Source organism: Physeter macrocephalus, chromosome 2 (genome assembly GCF_002837175.3).
Source record: "Physeter macrocephalus isolate SW-GA chromosome 2, ASM283717v5, whole genome shotgun sequence".
Taxonomy (NCBI): domain Eukaryota; kingdom Metazoa; phylum Chordata; class Mammalia; order Artiodactyla; family Physeteridae; genus Physeter; species Physeter macrocephalus.
In genome coordinates this window covers 66354310-66369488 of record NC_041215.1, presented here as the reverse complement: position 1 = coordinate 66369488, position 15179 = coordinate 66354310, and the positions used below count along the sequence as shown (strand labels likewise).

Sequence of the window (15179 nt, the reverse complement as noted above, 5' to 3'; positions counted from 1 at the left end):
GTTTCTGTTTTGTAAATAAGTTCATTTGTATCATTTTCTTTTAAGATTCTGCCTATAAGCAATATCATATGATATTTGTCTTTCTCTGTCTGACTTACTTCCCTTAATAGGATTATGCATGTTTACATCTTCCGAAGCTTCATGGGGATCTTGCACATAGTAGGTGCTGAACATCTGTTGCATGAAAGAAGCGAAAGCTAACAAGAATGGAGTGTTCTTTCTAACTTTGAAGCGCACCTCCAGAGGTAAAGCCCTGGAGCGCGGTGTGCAGGAGGCACGTTCCTAATGACATGGAGAGAACCAGGTCCTTTCCCATCAACACCCCCAGGAAAAAGAAAACAATGCTACTTAAACAGAGCTGAATTCTAAGTACAATAAGAAGTTAACGCAACAACTCTACCTTTTGTGGTGGTCTAGCTGTCCCCGCTCAAGAAAAGATTCCCACATTTGGTTTTGTCCCATTGATGGGGAACCTCTGAGTGTGTATACGGTCAGTGGGGTGTGTACGCCCATGCGTGTTTGTGTGTTAAGTTACCACAGGATAGAAATCAAGACAGCCTAGGGCCACAGTGGTGAGCCCTGCGAACGCCACTGCTAAGTTCATCGGTGGGCAGGATGGACACTTAAAAGCTAGCCTAAAATCAATGGGCTACAGCCATCACTGAGTAGCCCAGGGACCTCTGAACGGTCAGAAAAGAAAGCCCTGGGTCAGTGTGGGGTAGAGGGGGGGACTGGTTTTTGTGACTAAAGAGGATGAAATGGTCATAGAGTGGCAGATGTCTGCTGCAGCTGAGTAAGGAGCTCACAGCTACACCTCATTTACCCCTCCTTAGATGGGCCTCGCTGGGGCCGCTCAGCGGACCAGCTGGTCACTTTGGTCCCACGTGGAATCCAGGCAGCATGGCCACCAGCTCTGGGAAGTCTGCCTGTCTCAGAGCTGACTTCACAAATGGATCTCCCCGGGCTTGTCAGGCGAAGGCTTTGGACTTCAGCATCTCGGGGCTATTTGGCGCACTGCAATCATTATGGTTGCATCACTACAGCTGCTGTTACAAGGAAGGCCATGTATGCTTTAGGAAACATATCAGTCCTTGTAGGGTAGCCCTCCTTTTAGAGAGTTCAGGCTATCCCAAGACCCTGACTTCAAATTCATATGACTTTTGGCAGCCATACATCCAGGTTTCCTAGAATACCCCCAACTTCTGATATCCCGCTCCCTTGCGGGCTGGGTAGACTTGGTGAATGCCGGCGCTTCCTGTGGGTTGGGAATGTATAATTGCCCTAGTCAGATCACAAAACTAGCTTCTTTCCATCAGCTGTTCCTTCAGAAATGATGGTGATTCATCTGTCCCCACCACCTTCGGAGCTGAAGGTGAATCATCACGGAGGCCGGAGATGGCTGTCCAGACCCTGAGGGCCTGGGTTAGGGTTGAGAAGAGTGAGTCAGACACGACAGGAACAAGCCAGCAGTCCCTAGCCACCCTCTCGGAGCTGAGCCACGTTAAGCTTTAAATAAATGGAATCCAGTTTTTCTCCCACCACTGTTCATTTTTATTTATTACTACCCATTGAGCCAGAAGCAGAATGGTCAAAACATTTCCAATGAAGCTGAATTTTCAGGGTATTTACAGTCAGCCTGGAAGCAGGAGGAAGAGAGGGATTTATAGATTTGTATTACCAGGCAGGCAATCTCCCAAGCCTCAGCATTTGGACTTGTTTTTAATTAAATAAATGTACAGGCTTTAATCGGACTGGATCTCTGGAAACCTGGAGGCTCTCCCAATAAACTGAGATAAGATCCTTAACCCAGAGGCATTTGCATCCCTTAGAGAATGCAGACAGGTGGGCGCTCCAGAAAGTGGGAAGGGTGACTGCAGTGAAATACATTCCTGGGAGGGCAGAAAGGACTTGGCAGGTATGGAAGGTGCTGTCACATCTATGACTAGGCTAGAAGGGAAAGGTTCTTGTGGCATAATGAGTTTTTTCCACAGTGGAGAGGCAGAAACCATTGGTGATAAAAAGCATGGCTCATTCAGCTAGGGTTCAAATCCCAAATATCTCCACCAAAGGTTGCTATCGGCAGACCACAAATGGCTGCTGATTTAAAAGCCTTATCTGCATACATTGAATCTCACGTTACTCCTCTGCTCAAAACCCTCTAACGCTTTCTGTCTCATCGAGAGGGAAACCCAAGTGCTCTCTCGGACCTTCAAGGTCTGGTCCCCTGTTAGCTCTCTGCCCCGCCTCCATCACTCTCCCCAAACCCATGGCCCCAGCCGACCTGACGGTCCTGGCACACAGAGCAGCCTGCATGCTCCAGCCTCAAGGCCTTCGAACTTGTTCTCTCCTCCTGAATTGCCCCTTACCCCCGTGCACTCCTCCTCTAGGGTCATTTGAGATAAAATGTCACCTCCTTAGAGAAGACCACCCTGACCACACTGGATAAACTTCCGCAACACTCGCTGAAAATTTGGTGCCTGAAAAACAGCAGGATCTCAGCATCGCCCAAAGGTCTCCCAGATATTGCCCAGGGGTTGGCTTCTAAATCTGTGAGGTGTGTAGTTATGGCCACAAAGACAATTAGCATCTCTCATCCCGGGCGCCCCCTGGTCCCTGTTCCTCACTCACAAAGCTACGGGCAACCTCTCTCTGCCACCAGCCATCCTGGGGTGGGCAGGGTTCCTGTCAAGGGCGCAACAGCCACCCGATCCCGAAGCCCACAGTCCTAGGGGGCAGAAGAGTCCCGGGCGCCAGGCAGAGAGGAGAGGGACTCCTTCCCCAGTGGCTGTCACTGGGCCCCGGGCAGTTCACTGACCACACTTCACCTCCGGAGCCTTCCTGAGCAGCCTTTATCTCCTTTGGCCACCTCCCACCACCCCCATGACCAGAGTTCGGAGTCCTCTAAGCAGGAGGAGGATAAAGAACACACCAGTTCCCTCCTCCAGCAGCTTCTTCCCCAATTTCCCTCCGCAAGAGGAAAGAAAAGAGCTCTGTGCAACTACTGTATATAGACACCGATAGATGCAAACAGCAATCAATAGCGGGGCATGTGTGTGAGGAGGAGGGACTGATAGTACCCATGTGGTACCTTTATGCGAAATTAGAAGCTACCCCTTCCTCAAGACACTTTACTTTTATCTCTTGGGAAATTGTCATAATAATTAGACAAATCTACAATGTCAACAACGGAATTGTTTGCCCAAATGCCCCACTATGCGAGTTACCTGAGTTAAGTAGGCACCTTGATCCAGTGCCTGAAACACTGTAAGCAACCTTTGGATTCTTCAATTAATCGTGTCCATCGACATCAGGAGCACAGTCAACAACCTGGCCCTTTCCCACAATTCTCAGCTGTCTGCAGATGACTGATCGCCCGGCGTGCCCCCTGCCCCCGCCCCGGGCTCCTGGCTGTCCTGACTGCACACCCAGGTGCTCCATTTCTCTTCACGTGAAGCAGAGAGAACTCTCAGGCACGGCTGCAAAGTGCCTGCTGGGATGCCAGGTCTTGAACTCTCGACATGGCAGGTGTCGGCACCAGCAGCAGCCGGACGGGCCATCTCTCTGGTCCCAGACCGGGCTGCACTCGTGCCGTCTACACCACCCATTCCCTGGGCCTGCTACCCTGCACCCGGAGTGGCGGGAGAGGGGGCAAGAGCAGCCTTCTGAGTGATGGCCCACGGGGATACAAAGGAGAGAAGTGCTCACAAGAGAGAGCAAGATAATAAGACCCAGAGTGGGAGTTACGACCAGGGCTCTGGAGTTAAAAGGGGGGTCTGAATCCTGACTTGAATTCAATTATTATCAGCATGACATTGGGCAAGTTACTTAATGGCTCTTAATACCAAGCATCAGCTATCTTATTTATGAAAGGAAAGAAAGAGAATATTTACCTCACTGTACCAGGTGGAGTCCCAGCAGGAGACAGAAACTACACCAGTTATTTCAACCGAAAGAATTAACTATAAGAAATTGTTGACTGGGTACAGAGTTTCTACCTAGACATCGGAGAGGGTAAAAAGATACTACAGTATCACTGAGGTAGCAACTGCAGGAAGTAACTCCCACCCTTACGATTGGGAGAAAAAAAGGAGGGATCTGGAATTATTCATTTAGAAATTTAAGGAGGGTTCTCAAAGGGCCGAGACTCAGAGCTCTGAGGAGGGGCATTGCTGGGCTGGCACTGGGGTCTCTGGGTGAGCATGAGAAGGCTGGTTCTGCCTCCTGGTTCTGAGTGTTGAAAAAACAGCAAACTGGATTCAACCCTCATTATTGCAATGAACTCCACTGCCAGGGCTGGGAAGTGCTGCTTGGGAGACTCTGGAACAGGAATCAGACAAGAAGAGGCCGGTCCCTCGTCTCTCCCCCGGCCTTGCAGCCTCCCTCCATGGCTCCTGTTGGCAGAGCCTAACACAAAGCAGCTGGCAAAGCAGAAATGTGGTTTGCAGAGTCCTGGTTTCAGCATTGCAAAGCAGGGTCTAGAGGGCTGGGTCTGGAGTTCAGAGACATCAGTTTAACAAATGGCCCATTCACAGAATTAAATGAAAAAATGTACAGTCATCCCCCCTTATTCTCAGTTTTGCTCTCCACAGTTTCAGTTACCCGTGGTCAATCCCAGTCTCAAAATATTAGATGGAAAATTTCAGAAATAAGCCATTCCTCAGCTTTAAATTATGTGCTCTTCTGAGTAGCGTGATGAAATCTCATTCTGTTCTGCTCGGTCCCGCCTGGGATGCGAATCATCCCTTTGTCCAGCACATCCCAACCGTTAGTCATTTATTAGCCGTCTTGGTTATCAGATCAGATCAACTGTGGAGGTATCACAGTGCTTGTGTTCAAGTAACCCTTATTTTACTTCATAATGGCCCCCAAACTCGAGAGTAGTGACGCTGGCAATTCGGATACACCAAGGAGAAGCCGCAAAGTCCTTCCTCTACGTGAAAAGGTGAAAGTTCTCAACTTAACAAGGAAAGAAAAAAAAAAAATCACACGCTGGGGTAGTTAGGATCTATGGTAAGAAGGAATCTTCTATCCATGAAGTTGTGAAGAAGAAAAAACATTGTGCTAGTTTTATTGTCAGACTTTAAACTGCAAAAGTTATGGCCTCAGTGTGTAATAAGTGCTTAGTTAAGTCAGAAAATGCATTAAATTTGTACAAGATATTTTGAGAGAGAGAGAGAGACCACATGCACATAACTTTTACTGCAGTATATTGTTATAATTGTTCTTTGTTATTAGTTATTGTTGTTAATCTCTTACTGTGCCTAATTTATAAATTAAACTTCATATGTATGTGTGTTTAGGAAAAAACACAGTACATATAGGGGACAGTACGATCCGTGGTTTCAGGCATCCGCTGGGGGTCTTGAAGTATATCCGCCATGGATAAGGGGGTCTACTGTATACAAGATGCTTAGCACAATGCCAGGCATAGTAGTTGCTAAGTAACTACGATTATCATTTATTATGATGATAGATGAGTGGGCTTGGCAATTAGATGGAGGATAAGCAGACTCTGTGATGAGTTGATAGTGAGAGTGGAGATAATTTTGGATTCCTTTTTGGAAGGTTCACTGATTTCAGGTGTAATATAAAGGACAAGAGTGACCTCAAAGAGTAGGAAGTCTGTAAATCAGTCACATGAATTTGATCTCTAAAATGTCCATCCCTCTTCACTCGCAATACCCTGCACTAGATCAGATACCCTCACCTCTTGCCCAGCTTCATTAATGCCCTTCTCCCACCTCAAGTCCATCTAAATCATGGCTCTGGGTCCAACAGTCATTCTTACTGCACTGTTGTCATCTCATTAGACTCCCATCACCTGCACATGAAAAGCCAAATTCCTGTGATTGACATTTAACACACTCAGTGATCTGGTGGGAGCCCCAGAAATACTACTTTCCATTGGATCTAGTGCTGCCCTCCCCATGTCAGGGTCAAATTAGAAAAGTGAGGAGTGGGAAGGAAGTCAGGTTTCGTCTGACACCTGAGGAATCTCCCTCCTGTTGCCCTAATGTCAGCTCTAATTCAGAATGTCAGAGCAGGACAACTTTAGTAAGTTCCTTGTCATTGCTGAGATGACATCCTAATGCCCGAAGCCCATGAGATGCTGCTCTTCTTTCCCTCATTAAATTAGCAAATCCCTTCTCCCTGTGTTCTCTTTAATGAAGTCTTCTTTTATTGTTATCTGCATCGTCAGCTAAGGCTAACATAAGCTGCAGTAACAAATGATTCCAATTTAGAGATTATCATACTAAGTGAAGTAAGTCAAACAGAGAAAGACGAATATTATATGATATCCCTTATATGTGGCATCTAAAACAGAAAACAGATTATTTACAAAACAGAAACAGACTCACAGACGTAGAAAACAAACTTACAGTTACCAAAGGGGAAAGGGGAGGCTAAGTTTGGAGGAAAATTAAGTCATCTAGCTCCTTGTTACTATTCTTCCCCATATCAATTTGCCTTTTAAAATTTATATCTATTTCTCCAACAAGATGATAACCTGCTTTAGGGTGGGGGTGTCTCATTAATTATCTGTTATAAAAGACCCTTGACATATATTATCTCTAATTCTAACAACAACATTGCCGGGTAGCAATTATTCTTCTTTTACCAGTGAGAAGACTAAGGGCTAGATAAGTCAAGTTATGAACCCAAGATTAAATCATCAGTAAATGAAAAAGCCAGGGTTTATTGAACACTTACTGTGTGCCTGAAATTGTGCTAGCTCTCACTTCAAAAAAAAGAAAAAAGAAATACAATTTACTTAAAAAATAAATGCCACAACTTCAATACTGTTCACAACAAATCCCAAATGAGTAATGTATTTAGGACTATGGAAATTCATGTAAGGCAGGCATTGTGGACAAGATACTTAGAAAGAGATTGGACTTGAGCTTGGGAATTAAGAATGCACAGGATATGTTTAATCTAAGCAGATGTGGTGGATGAGTGCAGGCATTTGCAACAAGGGTAAGGGAGTGAGCAGAAATTGGTAAAACTGGGTTGCTTGGAAATAGGGAAAAACCTGTTTGGCAGAAGCCATAGTCTTCATAGGAGAGTCATGCACAATAAGTTATAGCAATAGATCAGGGCAAAGTTATGGAAGGCTTTGAATGTCAGGTTAAGGTATTTGGAATTTATTCTGTAGGTTATGGGGAATCACCAAAGATAGTTGACATACAAAAGTAGTGTTTTAGCCAGTTGTGTAATGGGTAAAGGGAGGAAAAAGGACTGGGAAATAAGAGATTACTTAAAGACATCATAAAGTGGATTAAAGATTATTTTAATCGCTTACTCTAACTGAGAAGCCTGGCATAGGGATGGGCAGGTTTGGAAGGTGATGGAAATAATATTATTGGTACTGGAGTTATTACTGTTGTTTGTGGAAGTGGGAGTTGGCAACGTGAAATATAAATATTTTAAGTTGTTTATTTAAAAGCAGACAGTCCTGTTTTCCTGAAAACATGTATGGAAGTTAAGGGTATAAAAGCTAATCAGAATAATTCCTTGAAAGGCCGGGAGGGAGATTCTGTTCCCAGAGAGTTAAAAAGATTTATACCCACAATCCCATTCTACTTATCCTCTGCATGGTCTTCAGTGGTGTGTTTCTAATACATATTCTTTAATTTGGCTGTTTTCTTTCGTAAGTAAACCTACAGTTCAGCGAGCATCCATATGAGGCTAAATATGTGCTGCTTTCTACCTAATGGCTCCTAAATTCACGATATTTCTTCTGCTTATAGATATTATCAGCAACTTTATTTTTTTCTATCCAATTCTTTGAAAAATAAAAGAGCCAAATTTACTTAATTTAACAGAATATTCAATTTGTTGCCTGAATGGGAATCAGCAGGTAGGGTAGGGATGTTATACCCACAATGAAGGTTGAATAAATGTTGAATTTAAGACGTATAAATCAATGCATTAATTATTTGCATACATTTCTTTAAAACTTTCTTTAAGAACTTTTTGTTTTCAACCCTGGAATCATTGTTGAGACCCCTCTCTGGCTCCTCTCAAAACTCAGGGTCTCTCTTAACTTTGGGGCTCAGGAGGATCTGGAAGTATTGGCCTAACCAACATCAATGGTAGTCAAAATTGACCACATAACTCCCAAATACTATACCTTATTCAGGTCATGCTTGTTTTACCTTTCACAGGGCCAACTTATACATTTAATTGGGTGATCCAAGAACAACTGTGTGGCCTGCATCTGTATATCTGATGTCTCAATCTCATTTCAGGGATAAAGGGATGAAGAACATTTCAGTGGATTTTTGAAGGTCTAGAAAAAGAGTCTTCAGCCAGCATGACTAGTTTCCTTTCCTTATTTAGGGGTTCTGAACTTTTTTAGTGTGCCATGAACCTCTTTGACTATCTAATAAAACCTATGGACCCTTTTTCAGAAAAAAAAAGTGTCTGAAAATTTCTGAAATAAAATACATACAATTAGAAAGAAAGCCAATTAGATTGAAAAATAGCTATCAAAATACTGAAAAACAAATTTTTGTTATAGTAACACACATACCTCTTTATTAACACTTTATCAAAGCCCAGTGGCAGGTCTAGTGACTACTGTGATTTGGACACAATGATAAGTGTTGACAACATTTTGAGATACCTGCAACAACTATAAAGTGATGTGAAAAATATGTGTGATTCCTCTTGGTGAGAATTACAGGTACTGCTAATGACAGTGGTTTCTTGTCTACATTTATAATGAAGGAAATGTTTAATTTCAGTTTGGGATAGTGCAAATGAAGATACAACTTATTTCCCCTTCCAAGGTCATGGACCTCCCCCCCACCGCCACAAAGGTGCTGTTAATAGATAGACCTCAGATGAAGAACACATATGTTAAAGAATTGTTTCTAAGTAAAACATAAGCTATCAGTGCTCATGGGAGATCATCTGGATGCCTACTCAGAAATGTGGAGGTGACCCACTGTCGCTCTGGGAAGCTGCTCTGTAACTAGCATCTAGCATCATGCCTTACCCAGGGTAGATGCTCAGTACAAATCTATTGACTGACTGAAGAAAGGGTCAGAGAGACAATGGAGTGGGGTTGGACTTGGCTTTCTAAAGGCCCTTCCTGCTGCCCTAACATTCTGAGACTCTGTGGCTCTCTGACAAATGCAGAAGGAATTCAGCGAAGCCAGCTCGGAGCCCTGTGGCTGCCAGAAGTGACCGCAGGAGACAGTGCAGGCGGGAGGGTGGAGAAGCAATGCAATGAAGTGGGGTTGGAGTGAGTTGTAACTCTGTCCCCAAGATAAAGATCCAGATCAGAAAGTGGGGTTGCTGCATGCAGTGACTGCAGAGGGTAACCAAAGGGCAGAGAAACAGCTGAGACTTCCCAGCTGTTCTTTCTGCTTCATGTCTATCAGCCTGGGCAACGGACAGGAAATTCATTCATCAGCACCCTGGCTCATAATTCTCTTGAAGAGGAGATCATTTATAAGCTTAAAGTCCTTTAGTGTTTCTGACAAGTGTCATTAGCTAAAAAGTGTTGTCTGAGCATACCCCTCACTCCTTAGCACGTAGAAAACGTATACGAAAGGCTGAATTCAACCTTGTGAAGTTCCTGGCAGGGCTATATGTTAGAAACTAAGAAGACCATAATATGAAGCAATTATTAAGGATAATAATAGTCATATAAACTAGACATAGATGAATTAATTTATTTCAGTTGAGACATTTACCTAAGTTAACACTTTTGTAATGGGGGCCTCATATTGTACAAAAGAGTAATAATAAAAAGGGCGGCTGTTTTTGAAACATGTCTAAGCCAGCATCAGGTATCTAATGTAATTTTACCTCATTTCATCCTCACAACAACGCTGTGTGCATTACCGGCTCCTATAGTGGTTTGAATAGTGGTCCCATCAAAAGATATGTCCACCCAGAATCTGTGATCTTATTTGGAAAAGGGTCTTTGCAGATGTAATTAAGTGAAGGATTTTGAGATGAGATTATCTTGGATTATTGGGTGGGCCCTAAATCCAATGACAAGCGTCTTCATAAGAAGAGGAAAAGACACAGAAAAGGAGAACACACAGAGGAGAAGGTCATGTGAAGAGAAGGCATTGGAGTGATGAGTCTACAAGTCAAGGAATGCCAAGGGTTGCTGGAAGCCACCAGGAGTGACAAGAGAGGCATGGAACGGATTCTCCCTCAGAGACTCCAGAAGGAAGCAACCCTGCCAACACCTTGATTTTGGACTTCTGACCTTTTGAACTGCGAGAGAATAAATTTCAGTTGTCTTAAGCCACCTGGCTTCCTCCAGGATCTATCTACTCAAGGCTCTGAGAATCAGGGAGCTATTGTCCTATTACTGAAAACTGCCGACGTGACTATGGCCAGCCCCAGACTAGGGACACCTGGATCAGGTATGCTCACCTCTCTGCTGCCTGAACTGACAAATAACTTAAGAAATTCATGCTGAAATAATACTACTAGGGTAACAATAGACAAAGGATAACCACATGCCTGGAGTCAGACTGCCTAGATTTGAGGCCAACTTTTCCACTTAGTAACTATGAGACCATGGGCAAGTTATTCAGCCTCTCTCTGGGCCACATTTTTTCCTTTTGTATGATGGAGAGAATTCAAGAGGAGACTGAGGAGACGCGACAACAGATGTAATGTGGTTTCCTGGATGGGATTTTTTTTTTTTTATTTCAGATTCTTTTTCATTACAGGTTATTACAAAATATTGAATATAGTTCCCTGTGCTATACAGTAGGTCCGTGTTTTTTATTCATGGATTGGATTCTTCAATCAAAAAAGGACATTAAGTAAAAACTAAGGAAATTTAAATAAAGTTTGGACTTCAGATAATAATATTGGTTTATTAACTGTATTGGCTTATTGACTATTGGTTTATTAACTGTAACAAATGTACTATACTAATGTAAGATGTTACTAATAGGGAAAAATAGAGAAGACTGGTGTGAGGGATATGGGAACTCTCCATACTAATCTAAAACTCTTCTAAAATATTAAATTAAATTAAATTTAAAGTAAATATTATTTTTTAAATGGGGAAAATTTCAGTACCTCACAGTGTGATAAAGATTTAGAACAGTGCTTGGCACCTTGTAAGAGCCATTGTTAGCAATTATTGTTTTACAGCCAGTATCAAGACCAAGGAATTAGTATTTGCAGTGTTCCATGAAATAGGCTAAATAATTTTTTTTTAAAGTAAGATGATGTTATATTTTTTAGATGCTATATATATATTTTTATAAATCAAGAACCTTTATTAAACAAACTTTTTTTTAAAATTTATTTTATTTATTTATTTTTCCTGCGTTGGTCTTCATTGCTGCTCACGGGCTTTCTCTAGTCACAGAGAGGAGGCTACTCTTCCATGTGGTGCGTGGACTTCTCATTGCAATGGCTTCTCTTGTTGCAGAGCATGGGCTCTAGGTGCACGGGCTTCAGCAGTTGTGGCATGCAGGCTCAATAATTGTGGCTCACGGGCTCTAGAGTGCAGGCTCAGTAGTTGTGGTGCACGGGCTCAGTTGCTCCGCGGCATGTGGGATATTCCCGGCCCAGGGAGCGAACCCATGTCCCCTGCATTCTCAGGCTGATTCTTAACCACTGCACCACCAGGGAAGTGCTAGACGCTATATTTTGATGCTATATTTTTAGGGTAAGGTTGTCCAAAATCTGCTACTAGATTCAATTTTTTTAAAACACCTACATTGTATTTTACCTTCTTTTTTGGCAAATCAAGCAGAATGAGTTACAATGACTGCTATTTTGACATCCCACAAGGTAGACAAATTATGTTTCTTAAATATTCACTTAGATTCCCATCTCAATGAAAGAATAGCACTTTTATTGTTAAAGAAGGACATGAAACTGACCATTGAAAGAAGAGAGGTTTTTCAGGAGAATGATGACATCAAGAGCAGAGATCCACACTCAAGTAGACTGTTCCCACCTTGCCTGAAGCCATGTGTCCTAAGACCCTGAGAAAGCAGGAAAGGAAACAGATTTGTAACAAATTGTTGCAGGCTTTCTCACCTGAAGAGAAGCTTCCTACCCAAAGGAGAGAATGCTGTTGTCTTAAGGGGACTACTCTTCTAGACCTACTGCAAGCAAGATGGGTTGGTTGATAGACAGACAGATGAGCACTTGAAGATGAGCTCAACAGCTCAAAAAGGAACAGGCAAAGGGTCGACCCATGCAGCAATGGGGTGCCCTCTGCTCAGGTGAGAGTGTATCATAGGACAGCAACATACAGAGATCCTTGAATCCATTTCACAAGGGAAACTAGCCTAGCTTAAGACTGTAATGTGTGGGCTTTTAAGTAATCAAGGTCAAGGCCTGGGTATGAGTTTAGAGATGAGTCATCACTACTCCAAGTACTTCATCTGAACTATCATCTAAATGGAACTGCCCTCTGGACTTCCCTCAGAAAAAAGAATTTTCTCCAAGAAAATCCATCTTGAAAGGTCTTTGAATTGGATAATGCATTCACAATGCAGCAGGAAACAAATGAATTCACATCAGGATTTTCTTAAGAAATCTGGCTACAATTTTTAAATTTGATTCTGGGTCTCCTTGACAGCAGGATAGGTAAAATTTCATAAAACTTTCAGTACATCTGTACTCTCTTCAAGCACCCCTGAAATTATATCAGGTAGAAGTGCTAATAAGTACATGGAGGAAAAAAAGGCTTTCTCTAAGCAAATACTTTTTGTTTAATTGTTAAACAAAGGTAAGCAATTTTCTTCACTGTGGGGCTTCTTTGGGTGTTTAATAGATGAGTGTGTATCACCAATTTCTAACAGGGGAGATTTAATAGTCTATATTAACTAAACTATCGGAACATTTCATAGGAGTACAGTTTGGGAAATAATATTGATACGTGATTATTATCTAAAGTCCATACTTTATTCAGTGCTCTTTCTCTAGGAACATACATAAAAATAAGTCATTCTGTTGGTTAATATTTAAATCCTGTCTTCCTCACCCTTGATTGCCTGAAGTTTAGGCTCCAAACCATTTCTATAGATTATACCATGCAGCAAACGGCCAGTAATCCACCAAGGTCTGGACTGAGACCAGGGCTCACAGCTGCATTTTCCATGCTGTTGGACACGACTCTATTGGTGTCCAAGATATCATAACTTCATCCATGTGTAAGGAATATTTGCCCCCCAAACCTCCCAAAATATATGCGACTAACAGCAGTTTTCTCCTGTCAAAAATTTTTCACTATATGTGTTTGGGTCGGAACTTTAAAACTTTGAACTCGATATGAAGAAAATTCTTTTTTTTTTTTTTTTTTTTGGCTGCGTTGGGTCACTTGTGGCATGCGGGATCTTTTCCTTGTGGAGCAAGCTCTTCGTTGCGGCGTGCGGGCTTCTCTCTAGTTGTGGTGTGTGGGTTTTCTCTCTCTAGTTGTGGCGCACGGGCTCTCGGCGCGCGGGCTTTAGTAGTTGTGGCACATTGTGGTGTGTGGGTTTTCTCTCTCTAGCTGTGGCGCACGGGCTCTCTAGTTGAGGGGCGTGAGCTCAGTAGTTGTGGTGCGTGAACTTAGTTGCCCCGCGGCATGTGGGATCTTAGTTCCCCGACCAGGGATTGAACCCACATCCCCTGCATTGCGAGGCGGATTGTTTACCACTGGACCACCAGGGAAGTCCCAAGAAAATTCTTAATAAATGTTGAAACTACGGTTGAGCCGTTCGCTGCACCAGGCATGACTTGAAACCCTGTCACTCTCCCGTCAGCTATGTGACATCTGGAAGGGCCATCTGCAAACACAGCTTCACCCAGAGTGGTGCTGAGATGACAGGTCGCAGGACAGGGGGGCGGCTGTCATACTCCTTCAAACTAGCCTCTCACATCTGACAGCTCATTGGAGCCACTTTTTGTCTGAAAGTAATTACGCCCAGCAATATATAGATTCATTGCTTCTGTTGTATAAACATCCAACTTACCTTTTAATTAGATGCCAGCAGAGTTTGCTTTTAAAGGTTTTTCTTCTTTCACCTCTTCTAATCCGGTTAATTTTGAATAGCTTTTTAGAATAATTTACTGTTTAGTCTTTTTAACGATTAGGGCGTTTGCATCACACTCAGTCCTTTTCCCTCTCCTATTTTGTGTAAACGTACTGATAGGATTCAGTGAGTGGGCATCAGCTACAATCAGAGAGGTCCCTAAAATGGCAGTTGAAATAAATCATCCATGGACCTCCTCAAGGATATTCCTCAAACGTAATCATTGGTCACCATTTTCCCCAGCTTTTTAAAGAATAACAAGCTTTCTCAGTGTTGCAGCTTCATAAACTGCATCTTTAAGGTGAAAAGAAGTCTGAAATCCTACTTTGCAAGATTTTTTTTTTAATGTAAAATATGTCCATCTCACCTGCCTTCCTACAGTGGCCTAATGAGGAATGTGTTTTTTAAAAAATCTGTTAAGACAGACTCTTTTGCTACTGAAGCTGACCCCAATAGTCTACCTGTGCAGCCAGAGAGGGCTGCAGGACCACGGGGATATTGCAGGTTTTCTTTTGCTCCCGCAAACCAAGTCATGGTGAATTCCAGAATAGAAGAAGCCAGCTAATCACACTTTCACTGGACTGAAGGAATGCTGACAACACAAGCGTGCAGACGGTCTCACCCTAGAGCACTTCCTGCATAGTTCTGGCCTTTGCTGTTCTGCCACAGAACATCTTTTGCACGATTATCACTTCATGGGTTATGAGAGTCGACTAGAGCTCACTGTGACTCTTTTGATGGGCATGCACTAGACCACGTCCTTCTGACACATCTGGAGAAACCTGTTGGTGATGGTGGGGTTACCACGTGGGAGCCTCCATTCCTCTTGGAGTCATCCTTGAGCCCCCGATTTCTCTCCTTCCCTACAAGCAAGCCATTTGTAAATCCTGCCTGCCCTGGAAGTATATCCAGAAACCAATCACTTCTCACTACCTTCCTCGTCCAAGCCTTCATCTTTGGCCTCAAAGGCTGCAGTGGCCTCTGATATGTCTCCCTGCTTCATCCTTGATGCTTCGATAGTCTGCTCAGAGTGATCCTTTCAAAACATAAGCTATGGGCTTCCCTGGTGGTGCAGGGGTTGAGAATCCGCCTGCCGATGCAGGGGACGCGGGTTCGTGCCCTGGTCCGGGAAGATCCCACATGCCGCGGAGCGGCTGG

The 15179-nt window shown here is 43.3% G+C and overlaps 1 protein-coding gene across 4 annotated transcripts in view; it reads left to right on the top strand.

Annotated features, from left to right (window-relative positions):
- ITGB6 (integrin subunit beta 6) overlaps positions 1-15179 on the top strand; it is a 147839-nt gene that overhangs the window by 31112 nt on the left and 101548 nt on the right. The gene's annotated exons all lie outside the window — the stretch shown is intronic.